The following is a 14,873-nucleotide window of genomic DNA, read 5'->3' on the forward strand; positions in this document are numbered from 1 at the left end:
CCTTTGGACCCTAACACTCTAGAAGAGCAACAAGTGTTCTTAACCACCGAGCCAGCCTCTCAGGCTTCTATTCCTAGGTTTGTTTCTATGGTTGTTTCTGCGAGGCTTTTCCTCTCAAACCTGTATAATTATGTTTATAATTCTGGTCACATCCTAAGCTCAACTAGATGAACAAGAACCATGTCTGTAGTCTTTGGGGGCACTGAGGGCTGAGGCCGGCGTTCCCCCTTGTTTAGCCTTCTCCAGGCCATCTGGTCCCCGTCTTTATCACCTCACTCTAAACCCTTTATCCTCTTAACTGTCCTCTTCCTACTTACGATCATGTCCCCTCCTAAGCCTGTGGGCTCCTTTATTCCCTAGAACGCAGAGCCTGTAAACAGGGTCACACTCCTGCCAGGAGAAATGGTTGCTGTGGCTTGCTTTGTTTTGTGTTTTGTTTTGGCCTCAGGAAAAAAACAATAAAAGTCAAACTGGCTCTATTGGGAGAAGACCTGGAGTTTGTAGTGCGTAGCTTCTCAGAGAAGTGAAGCAGGGACTAGGCTTAACTCATGGGATAGGATGCTCAACCTCTGCCCCGTGTGGTGAGTTCTGGCAATCCAGGGAGAAATAACTGTCTACCCATCCTTAGCATCACCATGAGCTGGCCCATCACAGAGACGGAGGAAACCACCCTCTGCTCTGCTGAAGTAGTCACATTCTGTCAACACGCATCAACACGTGTGAGAGGAACCAGGAAAAGTCGATGCCGTATTACATCACTGCACCTTTAACCTTTTTTTAGCTGACAGATAGTAAATGTATGTATCTATGGGCAACCGCGTGATATCTTGATATGCATGCAGTGCAGAAAGATTGAATCAAATGGATAACATCCAGGTCATCTCACGTATTTGCCACAGTTTTGTGGCAAGAGTTTCCAGAATGCCTTTCGTATAGGAATGGTAAGTATTCACACCTTGGCCCTTATGCATTTGAAACGAGTACTTCTCAATTCTGCTTTCAGAAAACTTACCAGATAAAAGGATTTTCTCTAATTTTCTTCACTGTCAGCCACCGTTTCATTGGGATCAACTTCTTGCTACAATGTTGGCAAACAATAATGTCAGAGTGGATGATGATTCTGTTCGGTGCTGTTGGGCAGAGACTCTTTGGACTCTCGAACATTGCTTGAGCCTAGGAATTCAAGTCCATTCTGGGTAACACAGTAGGACTCTCATCTCAAAGAGAGAGAGAGAGAGAGAGAGAGAGAGAGAGAGAGAGAGCAGGGAGCTGGAGTCCCTTGAACTCTTCGTCAATCGCATACTTTGAGACTTTTCTCTTTTTCTCTCTCAACTTCTTAAACACATGTAGCCTTGGACAAGAGTTAAGATGAGCGTGGGTAGGGTTCTTTTGGTGGTGGTGGTGCTGGCTTTTTTTTTTTTTTTCTAGACAGGGTTTCTCTGTGTAGTTCTGGCTGTCCTGGAACTGGCTCTGTAGACCAGGCTGGCCTTGAACTCAGAGACCCACCTGGCTCTGCCTCTTAAGTTCTGGGATTATAGGTGTGTGCCACCGCTACCAGGCTATGGGTTTCTTTAGTTTAATGAACTGCAAGTTGTTGGAGAATGATCCAGAGCAGTTGCCCAGAGGGTGGATACTCTTGCACAGCTCGCAGTTTTCAGAATGCTGTTCAGAGACACCAAGGTGTCTTTATAGGGCCTCTGGTGTCTGTGCCCACGCGTCTGCTGTCTGTTGTTCCCGTGGGTTTCCAGGCTGGACGATACACTCTGCAGTCCATAAATTGTGTGCTTTGAGTATGTGGTCACGTCTGCATGTTCCCTCAACCAGCTCGGAAGCTTTCCGCCCCTGAGGCAAGAGACGGTATAGCATTTGTCACAGGTGAAGACTGAGCAGCTAATGACTCACTATCTCCATTGTGCGGTCCGGATTCAGACAGAGCGATAGGGAGAGAGAGGAGGAGAGGGAGACAGGGAGTGAGAAAGAAAGGGGCGAGAGAGGGGGAAGGAGGAAAAAAGATAGAGAAATGGAAACAGAGAGACAGAGTGACAGAGAGATAGATGGAGAAAGAAAGAGAGAGAGATGCACGCACACAGAGAGAGAGACAGAGAGGCAGAAAGAGTAAATGAGCAGACAGCCTAAACTTTTCTTTTGAATGACAGACTATTTGTGTTTCTAAATGAGTGGGTTGGATATAGTATCTGGTGGCTAGAGAAAGTCTAAGGTAACCTAAGGTAACCTGTGTGTCTGTAATTTTAGTGAATTTTAAATGTCCACCTACACACCGCCATTTCCTCTAGGAAAGCTGCTGAAGTGGCCGATCACACCCACATTTTAGCAAATCTCTAATGCTCTCCATAAATACTGCCGCTTAAAGAATTAACCACATCTTATCTCGGAGCGCACGGACTCTCCTGAGCTGTGGCTGCCGTGCCGTCTGTGCCGTGTGGACACAAGCCCTGAGACTGACTGTACAGAGCAGCACAGAACCTTTCACCTCATACCTGCTGTCACCACGGGACTGAAATGCTGAGGTCCTCAGCTGTGACGTCATCTTCTATTTCAGGCTCCGGATTTGACCCTTACACTGATGAGATGGCAGGAACTTGCTTTTCTAGATTAATACTTAACCCCTTGCCATGCCACCCCAGACAAAGCTTTACACTCACGCCAACTCAACTCCTCCCAGCCCCAAGGACCAGGCCCATGCCGGGTCTTCCTCTTCACGCCACTAGGGAAAAAAAATTAGACATCTAACACCTTAACAGTGTAGTATTTAATACAGCAAACAGACCATGCTCCTAAGAGAGGATATGACCTCTACAAAGGGAGAGCAGAGTCACTAAAAAAAAGTTTGTATTTATTTTGAGAGAAAGGGTGAAAAGTTTGCTATTTTTTAAAATATTTTTATTAGGTATTTTCCTCATTTACATTTCCAATGCTATCCCAAAAGTCCCCCATACCCTCCCCCGCCACTCCCCTACCCACCCACTCCCACTTTTTGGCCCTGGCATTCCCCTGTACTGGGGCATATAAAGTTTGCAAGTCCAATGGGCCTCTCTTTGCAGTGATGGCCGACTAGGCCATCTTCTGGTACATACGCAGCTAGAGACAAGAGCTCCGGGGTACTGGCTAGTTCATATTGTTGTTCTACCTATAGGGTTGCAGATCCCTTTAGCTCCTTGGGTACTTTCTCTAGCTCCTCCATTGGGGGCCCTGTGATCCATCCAATAGCTGACTGTGAGCATCCACTTCTGTGTTTGCTAGGCCCCGGCATAGTCTCACAAGAGAGAGCTCTATCTGGGTCCTTTCAGCAAAATCTTGCTAGTGTGTGCAATGGTGTCAGCGTTTGTTAAAAGTTTGCTATTAAACTTAATCCCCAATAACAGAAAAATCTTTGAAAACTATGCACTTAAAAGCACATTGTTTGGGGGACTAGAGAGATGGTCCAATTAGAAAGTATTTGCTGTGTAAGCATGAAGAGCTGAGTTAGATCCCTAGCTGTCCTGTAAAAGCCAGGCAGTGGGCACCTCTATCAGTGATCAGAAGGCAGACACTGGAAGACACTTGGGCTTGCCGGCCAGGTAGTCCATCCATACATGTGCTCTCCCAGCTCAAGGAAAGACCTTATCTCAAAAACTAAAGCAGGCCAGTGAGAGTCTCAGCAGGAAAGATGGCTGCTATTAAGTCTTTTATGACACAGGCTTGATCCCTGAAACACAGCAGAAGGAGATTGTCTTAGATTTCCACACTCATGTTATGGTACATGTGTACATAAACTACAGATGAATGTTAAAAAAAATAATGTGGAGAGAAAGATACAGCATAGACCTCTGGTGCCACATGTATGCACACACATGAGAACATGTAGACACACACACACACACATATACACATACACACACACACACACACACACACACACTCATTCTTTGTTTCAGTCTGGCTAATGTAGATTGTGGAAAGAAGAGCGGGATGGGGCAGGAAGACAAGATACAGGGCTAAGATGTGACAGCACAGGGTACACAATTTGATCAGTGATATGTTCATCCCTGGCAATTTGGGCCTTGGGACCAGGCTTAAACAGGTTCTCCCCGCAATTTGGGCCTTGGGACCAGGCTTAAACAGGTTCTCCGATGGGCTTAGGCCTTCTGGGTTGGGGTCTCCAGACACAAGACAGGCACTTATGTGGTGGTCTTGGGCTTCCTCATCAAATGTAGCCAGGAAACGCTAAAATGAGGCCTTTTCAAGTTTAGGGCCCGGAAGGGAGGCCCTTTACCCAGGGCCTTGCGTGAGCACTGCTTTGTCCATTCTCTATTCTAAGGCTCTTCTAACCTGCCTTCTTCCTTTGTCATTTTCCTGTTTTCCCTCGGACCTCAGGAAGGCTAGGACACTGGTTTTAATAAATAGGACACCACAACTGTGTGTTCCATTATTTCTCTCTTTGGATCCAATTACTTCTACTAATTATGTGGAATCTTATTAGCAAAGTTTACTCCTGGGACGCCTGTCCGTGAAGGGTGTGGGCGGCAATAAGTCTGGGAACAGACAGGTGTTTTCTTCAGTGAGAAAAAGGCTGTTCAAATGGTTCACCCAGATTCCACTCTGTGGACAGAGGGGCAAAGACTTCAGGGAACATTCACCTGGGGAAGGAAGAAACGCTGCTTAATGATCACAGCTGGACAGGAGCAGAAAACTTCATGGCCTGGGCCCATCCCACCATCCTAAGTGGAAGGGAAATGGGCGTAGATAACACTGCCTCTAGGTAAGCGTCCCAGACTCCCCAGGGACCAGGGACCTGAGGATGAGCTGTGCGTGCTTCCTCATCAGCACTGTAATGCATGAAATGTGATGCAGCTCTACAGAAGACTTTCGTACAAGGTTTGGAGGGTGAGAGTGACATTCCATACTGCCATTTTGTTTGGCCCAACCTCTTCCTTTAAAGGCTTCTTGTCTTTCCAGGTGGCTCCCAGTTTTTAATGTACTTTGCTATGATAGACAGGGTTTTTTTTGTTTTGTTTTGTTTTGTCTTATTTTTTTTGAGACAGGGTTTCTCTTTGTGATCCTGGCTCTCTTGGAACTCGCTCTGAAGACCAGGCTGGCCTCGAACTCAGAAATCCACTTGCCTCTGCCTCCCCAGTGCCGGGACTAAAGGCGTGCGCCACCACTGCCCCACACAACAGGAAGGGATTCTTTAATGTGTCTTGCTAGGTAATGAGAAGACCTAGCAGAAGCTTGCCAATGGCCACTGCTTTCTTCCAATTCTCTTAACTAACAGAGGCAGTGTGAAGAATCACTTTATTGTCTATATGAGCCACATCTTCTCCCTGATGGGTCAGTATCGATGTTGTTTTTCTTTGTAGTACCACATTGCAGCCTATGGTGGTCTCCAACTTGAACCCTCTGTCTCAGCCTTCTGAAGATTTAGATTACAGGCCTAAGACATCATGCCGAGTGACTTTGTTTCAAATAACAATATCTTCTTTCCCAGTTATACAGTGTCTCCAAAGCAGTCTATCAATCCTCAGGATTCTAATGTCAATCACAATAATTATAACAGAGAGAATAGTATCGTCACTATTGGCCATAGATAAATGTCCCTTCACGGACAATTGAAGACTTTTTGAACATAGGAAATGATATGGCCAGATCAGAGTCCCCATCTGAGTAGATGAGAAAAGACCGTATCAAAGCAAGAGACCCATTGTGGGCTAGGAAGGTCAGAGGTAGTGAGCTAGGACGATGACAACAAGAACCGAGAGAAAGTAACTGATGCAAGAGGTACGGAAAGTAGATTTACACAACGAAAACACAATGTTAATCTAAAGTGGGGACACGGGTACTAACCATGTGCAGTGTTACCTAATGTAAATGTGCAGGTGAGGGGGCGGGGGAGGCTGTTGGGTCCCTTTCGAGAATAATAAGCCAGAGCAAAATCAACCTGCTGGGCTGTGCATCACTTAAAATTAGCACTGTACTATCTTGCTAAGTAAGTATGAGAAGCTGTTGATGGTGTTGATGGCAGACTAAAGGTACCAGTTTTCTAAATGAAGAGAGGACAAAGAGACTACAGATTGTGGGCAGCCAAGGCAGTCCCTTCTGTTTCTTTCATGAACAAACACCTACAGTCAAAGGCTGCCTGTGTTGGTCCCGTACATCCACCCCGGCTGACAGTTCATTTCCCTGTGCACAGATGCCACGAAGGGCCTATGTCAAGCTGAAAAAAAATGTGACTTCCAGCTCCTGGCCTGATCGTGAAAACTTCATAAGCGCAGTGACTTGTCATGCACACGGTAGACATGGGAAATGGCTGCAAGATTCAAATATACTGTATTAATTTACATCTTGCTGAGGACTTACTGTTCGCGTGGAAGGCCTAGCATAAACTGGCCACTGCTTGATTCTATGTCATCCATTGTCAGAAAAAGGGAAGCTGCCACCTTGTGTGACCTGAGGAAGAGCTTTCCTTGGGGTAGTGAGTCCACAAGGGTAGGGCTGGCACTGCTGATTAGCACTTGGGACCTCCTTCTACCAGGCCTCATTATTCAGCTCGGTTTCTCTTCCTCTCACTCAGAGTCTCACCAAACTCTCCTCAGATCTGCCACACTCCCCCTCCTCCTCCACAGACCAGCAGCAGCATTAGGAATAGCCACGATGCTCCAGTATGTCACTCTGGAAAGCAACCATTGACAACACTAAGAAAGCCTAGTAAATGCCAACTAGATAGAGTTCCCATGCACAAAATAAGCATGCATTAATAATTTAGGAAAGCATTCTTAGTGTACAGTAGTTTAACATTAGCAATAAATCACTTTTTTTTTTTTACAGGAGCTCAAGCAAGTACCCGGAAGCAGCAGTCAGAGTTTGATGCAATCACTTCTCTTCTATGCCCCTGAATACGCTTGATTTTGGCTTGCTTCCCAGTGATGACCTAGTCAGGGGCCAGAGTGACTTAGTCATTCGTTCCTGGGCCTCTCCTCATCGCCTTGGCTAATGGGTTAGCAGACTTAATTATTTGTTTCCTCCAAGTCTGGGGGTGTGTCACCTGCAAGGTGGGGATGGAGCTGAGAGCTGACCCACCTGGTTGGCATTCCAATCGGGTAAGGTAGTGCTTACTCTCCCCACAGCCTAAGGAACTGGCTTCTCTTCTTTACCAACCTGTCGGCCTCTTCTGGCCTGAAGAAGTCCTTCTAATATCCTCAGGGGATTTGTCAGGACCTGAGTAAGAACACACCCAACTCTGCCAAGGGCTCTTCAGTTAATGTCCTGTCATAGCTCAACCAGGGATTGTGCTCACACTAATTGGCAGCTGGTAAGTCTTATTGGCCATAAAGTTTGATCTTGGGTCATTGCAGGGCAGAGCTGTTCCTCTGAGGGATTTCCTAATGTCTAATCCCGGGAAAGTCTTTAGAATTGCACAAAGGTAATCTAGTGCCGCTCACTGACAAACTCTTCTTCTGGTACATTTGTGCATTTGTTCCTTATTATTTTTAAATCAATGAAAGAGTTAACTATGCACAAACACCTGTGGAAATAGACGACTTGAAGCAGTTGTCAAGTTCCAACCAATTGGTAAAGACATTCACAGTTTGGAGCTTTGCATACAGCCCTTTAAAGGGAGTGGTAGAGTTTACACCTTAAGCCCTACATAGAGAGAACACATATCAGCAGAGGAGGAAGTTGAGAGTTAACACAGTGGTGTGCTGAGGTCACATCAAACTGGTGCTTTCCCCAACACCTTATTCACTAAAATCACACCACAGTAGGACAATGTAGGTGCATATGTGCACCTGGAAACTAGCAAGTGCCTTTTCCCCATGGAGAGCTAGCTGTTAATGCTCGCTAGCACACCATGGGTGGAGAAGGAAGAGGAACACAGAGGTAGAGATGGAGATGAATAAACTCATGTATTCTGGAGTTAGAACCAGGCTGAGCTCAGCTGCATAGGAGCTTATAATGGAGACTAAGGAATTCTGCATTTCTTTATAATGTCAAGGAACTAATGTCATCTAATCAATTGAGGTGCTTTGAGTTTTAAGTCACAGAAATTTAATTCAAATGGCTTAGACAATAAGTAAGATGTATTAGCTTATGTAACAAAAACTTCCAGTAGAGCCACGGCAGTGTTGGTTAAATCAGTCATTCACCAAAGGCCCAGGTTCTTTTGCTTTTCCTCTGCTATCTTCTGAGTCTGCAATCAGCACAACAGTTCAAACAGCAGGAAAAAAATACTTTCTTCATGTCTCTTTGTAAGAACAAACACTCCCTACCCAATACCCCCAAAAAAGCCTCCAGCAGAATTCTTTCGCACTTCATATTGGTCAGAATTCAACTCCCGGTCTAAACAAAGCCAAACAGAGGGTAGTGGAGTTTCATGATTGACCAGCAACCCCTCTCACCAGAACCAGCCTCCTCTGAAGTTCAGAGTCACACAGAGGATAGCTGTTGAATGCAATCAAGGCTTTCTCAGCAAAGAGGAAGGAGACAGACCTTGGTTAGGAGTCCTAGTTTGCTTACTGTTGCCATGGAAAACACCATTACCAAAAGCAACTTGGAAAGAAAGATTATTTTATCCTACAGGCTAGAGTAGTCAGTCCCAGAGAGAAGTCAAGGTGTGAACTCAAGCAGGAACTGCAGCAGAGACTCTGGAGGAGTGCTGTTTACTGGCCTGGTTCTGCTCAGCCTGCTTCCTTATACAACCCAGTGCCATCTGCACAGGGATGGCCTATTGACAGTAGGCTAGGCCCTCTTCTATCAATTAGTTGTAACAAGAAACATAAACATCCATCCCCCACCTCCCAGCATGTGCATAGCCCAGTCTGATGGTGCATAGCCCTGTCTGATGGTGCATAGCCCTGTCTGATGGTGCATAGCCCTGTCTGATGGTGCATAGCCCAGTCTGATGGTGCATAGCCCTGTCTGATGGTGCATAGCCCAGTCTGATGGTGCATAGCCCTGTCTGATGGTGCATAGCCCAGTCTGATGGTGCATAGCCCAGTCTGATGGTGCATAGCCCTGTCTGATGGAGACAAATCCTCATTTGAGGTTCCAGCTTCCCAGGCTCTGTCAAGTTGACAGCCAAGAACAGCTATGCTGCCATGTGTTGGTATCACTTTGGTGAGAAGAGATCACTGGAGCATTGGAGTCTTAGTAATAGGAGGTAGATCTAGCAATGATACATAAGCAGACTGCCCTCTTCTAGCCTCCATAGGAACCAGGCACATGGTGCACAGATATCCATGCAGGGATACACCCACAGATGTAAAATAATAACACAATACCTTAAAATTAAGACAAAATCCCCATTGTGATATACATGTGTAACGGCTACTTTTAGTAAGGCATGGCACATTCCACTACTTTAGAAAATCCTCTTGTGTCCCTTTAATTTTTCTTTTCTCTTGGCCATAGCTGGTACCTACTATTGTGTATTTTTGCCTGTTTTGGAATTTGAGTTTCATAAAAATGCCTTTTTTCTTTTAATAATTTGTGTGTACGTGTGTATGTGTGTATGTGTGTGTATTGCTGGGTATCAAATCCAGGGTCTTATATAAGGGTTCTACAATTGAGCAAACATCAGTAGTCAGAAGTTTTTGCAGGGCTAGAGAGATGAAACAGTGGTAAATAGCACTTGTTGCTCTTGCAGGAGACTCAGGTTCAGTTCTTAACACTATGTGACTCTCAACCATCTGTAACTCTAGTTCCAGGGGATCTGACACTCTCTCTCTGGCCTCCATGGACAGCACACACACATGGTACACATACATGCAGGGAGAATACCCAAATGCATAAAATCAGATAAATCTTTAAAAAAGGTACCTTATTTATTTTTTATAAAAATTCCTATATACATATACATATGTATGTATATGAGTCTATTTTTTATTGTGGTCATTTGAAAGGTTTCCATTGAGTGGCTATTAGAAATAAAGTTTCCATTGAGTGGCTATTAGGAATAAAGTTGTTAGGAACATTTATCTACAAGCTTTTAATAGACACGTATTTTCCTTTCTAGTGGGTAAATACTAAGGAATAGAATTTCTGGGTCAGAGGATAGGAATGGATTTAACATATATATATATGGATTTATGGTTTTCAGCTACAAAAATTCTGAGTTAGTCTAACATTCCTAAGTAGGTACAGTATCTATCTATCTATCTATCTATCTATCTATCTATCTATCTATAGTTTTAAAGGCATCCTAGAACCACTGGTCTAAATTATAGTCATAGTACTAGAAAGGAAGTTATTTCAGTTTGGTTTTCTTTTCTACCACAAAGACATATAAATGCAAATAATTTCTCCTTTTTTTTCTTCCTGGTTAGTTGCAAAACAGCTTTCTCTGAATATTTCCCCTCACCGCACCCATCAGCCTAGTGTTGACTCTCCTTGGAGCAGCGTTGGTGAAAGGCAAGTTAAAGCTCCCGGAGCTTCTTGAAGCTTAGAATCACTAAGACAAGGAAACAAAAACAGTTGTCAGGGTGGAAAAGAACAGTGAGCTGAGCGGCAGATGGGGGCGTGGCCTTGTGGAGGATAAGGGGCGTGGCCTTGTGCACACTGCTGGGGTTTTCTTTGATGATTTTTCCATACTATTCTACCTGGTTGGGGGTGGGGGGGGGGAGACTCCGCTGTACTCAGGCTGCTGTGACTATTTACTATCAGATGGTAGCTTTCGGAGCATCGGACACTGTGACAGTGTCTGCACACTGAAAGAGAAGCCGCTCCTAGATAGGCAAAGAAACGGACAGCATAGGAATGGGAAGGGAGTCACTTAATGGATTAGGGACTGGCTGAGCTGGGACCAGAACCCAGGTGGCCTGGCTTCCAGCCCAGCTGACCACACTGCTACCCACACAGACAGAGCTGGCCAAGACAAGTAGCCCATTGAGCAATTACACAAACAACAATGCCTGATGGATGGTCGGAGTAAGAAACAGGCACAGAGCAATGGCAACCCCATCACTTCCTGATCCCTAAATTTCCAGGCAGGCCTACAATGTGCGATCGCTTAAATGGCTTTGACCAGCAACTTGGCTCAACTTTTTAATCTGGACCACTTTTTGTGGTCATTGCCACAAAACAAAAACAAAAACAAAAACAAAAACAAAAACAAAACAACAACAACAACAAAACCAACCCCTCTGCCTTGTACTTAAGGTGGAGAGAGCCTTTGAGCTCCATACCTGGTCCTAAGGAGTGTGTGAAAGTGTGTTAAACATAGTTAATCGATGAGTGTGAAAGCAGCTCTCAGTTTTGCAGAGTTCTGCCTTCCCACATCAGACTTAGCCAGCAGGGGCTAGTATGATCTACGGAATTCAGTGAGACCAAATCCTACCCTCTTCTCAAATTTGTCACAAAATAGTAGTTGCAATCGGTACTCCCTGGATCTTCTAAGCTCTGGCTTGCTAAGTTGCATTGTAAGTTGTGGTATCTTCCAAAGGCACCAGCTACTTTGCTTGGCTGAGACATGTATACGTGGCCTTAGGTTCAGCCCTAAACTTTCAACTCTAAACTTAAGGGTATTTTTCCAGTGGGTTTCCTGTTTCAGGTGTCAGTTCCTAGTCTGGATAATTCTGTGCTCTATCCTTCCCCATTAGAAACCAAAATTCTCAGCGAATACTGAGGAAAATGAAGAGCCAACTGCATTATGCTTTTACATAAACCCAGTGAACATAATTTTGATAATAAACACTGCCTTGAATGTGTGGATTCTAGAGATCTGAGTTAAATTTTAGGATTCATTTGGTTAGAGTATAGCATAAGCTGGGCCCATTTTTGTGTTTTCAATAAAGTAGTTCTTCTGGAAGCAGTCCATATTCCTTTACAAACATGAAAGGCTGAGATGGCTTGTTTGTGTGCTCCTAGGCACAGCTCATTGTAACCTCCGTGACATATATGTTTGTTTTGCTTTATATAAAATATTTCAGTGAATTCTATTAATACTAAATTGTTAGATTGCTGATGCTTGGGATTTATGTCTTGTTGCGTTTTCTATTTCCAGTCTTCCAGAATACAGTGCTTTTACAACAGTAGGGCTTCAATAAGTAAAGGCATTGAGTTATGCTGTAATGTTGTAAAAACACATTGACAATGTGTTTTTACAACATTAACTAAAAAACTGACTGTGGCAGGGATGTTACTAAGGGAGTATTGTTATGCAAGTGAATATAGCAAAGGGTACGTTCACGTCAAGAGTGAAGGAACAAGGGGAATGCATAGCTGGGTGGGGCTGGTTTGTAAGAAGCGATGTTCAATTCAGTCTGGTTGGTCCAGGATTGCGTGGAGTAACTAGAATTTCAACCTTCTCAAGTATTTTTATCCTTCTCACCTTTCGAAAGCTACTCCGCCAGTCTCCATTTCTTCCCTTAGGGCTGGCGCCAACTGATGCGACCCCAAAGTCTTAACAGTCCATGCCGAGCTCCCAGCTCCCGCTCAAAAGTGCCTCCGCCCGGGGGCTCGGGGACGCGAGCCAAAAACGCGCGGGGTCACGCGCCGGGCAAGCGCCAAACCGGCCACAGCCCCAAAGCGGTCCCGAGGGCGGGGCTGCTGCGGGGAGGGGCGGGGCGGGACGGGGCGGGGCCGGCCGCGCCGGGCGGGAGGAGGCCCGGGGGCGGCTAGGGTGTCACCGCCAACCCGCTCCGGCCGGAAACGGGCGCTTGTTTCCGGCCGGACGGCCGAAAGCCACCGATCCTGAACCAGCCGCTGGAGTCGGAGTGGCGACCCGGTGTGGAGGAGCCGGCGGAAAGCCATTGGGAAGAGGCCAGCTCCGGTCAGTCCCGGCTTGGCTCCAGCTCTATCTCCTGTGGAGAGCAACAGCCGCGGTCGCAGTGTCCGCCTCCGCCTCCATCGTCGTCGGGGGAGGGGCCGCTTGGACCCCGGGGTCACTGCCGAGGAATGAGGCGAGGCGGCCGGGCCCCGCGCTCCGCCCCGGCCTAGAGCCTTGCCCCGAGAGTCGCGAGGGTAACGGAGACCCCAGCCCTGACACCCTCCCCATCTCCTCCCCGCTCCTCCCGCCTCTCCAGCGCCCCAACTCTGCGTCGTCGAGCTCCACTGCTCACTCTCTCTGACGAGACTTCACCTGAAGCCATCTCCCCCTGAGCACCCGCTCTCTGCTTGGTCCCCACCTTCCTCCTTCACGCCAATCTTTCACCTGCGTCCTGCGCTCTCAGCCCTGGCCGGCGGTTCCTGTCCCTTCCCCAGCTGTGCTGGGCAGTTTGGATAGTCCCCTCTTGTCAGCTAGACTTTGGGAGACGGATGGCGGAGTTTTAGGGTGGTCTAGATGCAGCCCCCCCCCCCCAAGTAGGATAAAGTTCTTTTAAAGTCACTATAAAAGTAAAAAAGAAAAGCCAAGTTTGTTCTTAACGATAGCCAAACTGAGGTGCGTCCAGTAATGGAGGAAGGGGGGTAGGGAGGGAGGAGAGAGAGAGGGAGAGGGGAGAGAGGAGAGAGGAGAGAGAGACTGTGGTGAGTGTAGGTGTAGAAATTCTAGGGCAGGCTTATGGACTTCAGAAAAAAAAAGTTTCTGTGCGCTGATGGAAACTTTAGAAGCTGATGATGAGTAAGCTGGGGGCTGTGTGATCGCACTCTTCTCATAATTACTAGGTTAACGGTGTGGCTCCTGTTGAGATGGAATGGGATTTGTTTACTGGGCCGGCGTATTTTTAGCCTGTCGGCTCACAAGGACCAGCCCTCAGAGTCTGTCTCTCTTCTCTGGTGATAGAGTGTCAGTCTAACATAGGTGTCTTTTCTGGGCACAAGACACATGTAAAAATGGGGAAGTTGAGAGAAGCGAACTGGTGAGATTTGATCTAAGAGGTTATTCCCCCTCCCCCAAATTTTTTTTTCCCCTTAGGGAATTTTCATGACTGCAAAGCCAATCGCTAACCCGCTTTGACTTTGGCTTTCTTTATCTTTTTGTGAATACTACATAGGGTGTTTTATTTAGAAGCTGGTAATTTGTGGGTCTTTGGCTTTTCCTACAATATACTTAGGTCTTTTAGGATGCTGGATCCCTTTGTGTCTCAAAACCTGTCAGGTGGATAAGAAAAATAAGGAGAAGTGGTGGTAAGAAGACTCCAAAGGAGTAGCTAATTTCTATTTTTTATTTTTTTCTATGTTGCATATCTAAAAAGACATTTAGGAAATGTGTTTCTTAGTCAATGAGATTCTGTTCCTGAGGGATGGAGAAGTCTGCCAGGGAGAATCAGACTTGTAGTTAAATGTTGGCAGTATATAACTTACATAGGAACACATTCTAGGTAAACAATGAGGAATTAATTATGTTCTTTACCCTCATTGTTTTTCAAGCAGGTCTTTTAAGTTTACTAACCTGCTGTGCTAGTCTATTGATATTTTGAAGGTTAAAGAGAATGTAAAATAAAAGAAATTGCTGTTCCTCCTGTACAGCACTGAATGCAGTCTGTTCTGACTTTACGTGAACTGGCATCTTTCGAGCACCTTTGTAATCCAGGCTGGTTTCTGTGTACTTAGAGATTGCACATGAACACAAATATTAGCTCATGCTAGGCATAATTGAGAAGGTAAATATGCTGAAGACACATATTCCAAAACAAAAATAGATTTTTCTTTTTCGATTTTTTTGCTCTCATTTTGGATTATCAGCACCTTTCTGCCAATCATTACCCATTAACGTGAATAATTTAGAACTAAATAGATGTCTGTTTTGGACATCATATGTTTAAGTGGGAAGTAAAGATGGTAGGTAGTTTCCAAACTACTTCTAATTTGTTTGTTTATTTTCAGTGCTCTGGTTTGTCTTATCCCTTTCATGTAGTACCAGGGACTTTCTCTGTGGAAGAGAAAAAAAGTAAAACTTTGTCAAAGAAACAAGGCTGGTGTGTTGTATGAGGCAGGGTGGC

The 14,873-nt window shown here is 45.6% G+C and overlaps 1 protein-coding gene and 1 long non-coding RNA gene across 10 annotated transcripts in view; one reads left to right on the plus strand and one right to left on the minus strand.

Moving 5' to 3' along the window:
• Positions 1-6,301: 6,301 nt before the first annotated feature.
• Gm30044 lies at positions 6,302-12,491 on the minus strand. The gene is made up of 2 exons (XR_375856.2): positions 12,323-12,491; positions 6,302-6,666 (listed from the first exon to the last, which is right to left on the minus strand). It is a non-coding gene; the product is annotated as a predicted gene, 30044 (long non-coding RNA).
• Positions 12,492-12,638: 147 nt separating this feature from the next.
• Positions 12,639-14,873, plus strand: part of Otud7b (OTU domain containing 7B) — a 56,626-nt gene continuing 54,391 nt past the window's right edge. For 4 of the 9 annotated variants that reach the window (XM_006501386.3, XM_030252584.1, XM_006501385.3 and 1 more), the window contains exon 1: positions 12,645-12,954. The gene's annotated coding sequence lies outside the window, so the exon portion shown is untranslated. Of the gene's footprint in view, positions 12,955-14,873 lie in introns of all 9 variants that reach the window. The other 5 variants (NM_001025613.1, NM_001025614.1, XM_006501389.4 and 2 more) reach the window with 4 other exon arrangements.

Source organism: Mus musculus, chromosome 3 (assembly GCF_000001635.26).
Source record: "Mus musculus strain C57BL/6J chromosome 3, GRCm38.p6 C57BL/6J".
NCBI lineage: Eukaryota > Metazoa > Chordata > Mammalia > Rodentia > Muridae > Mus > Mus musculus.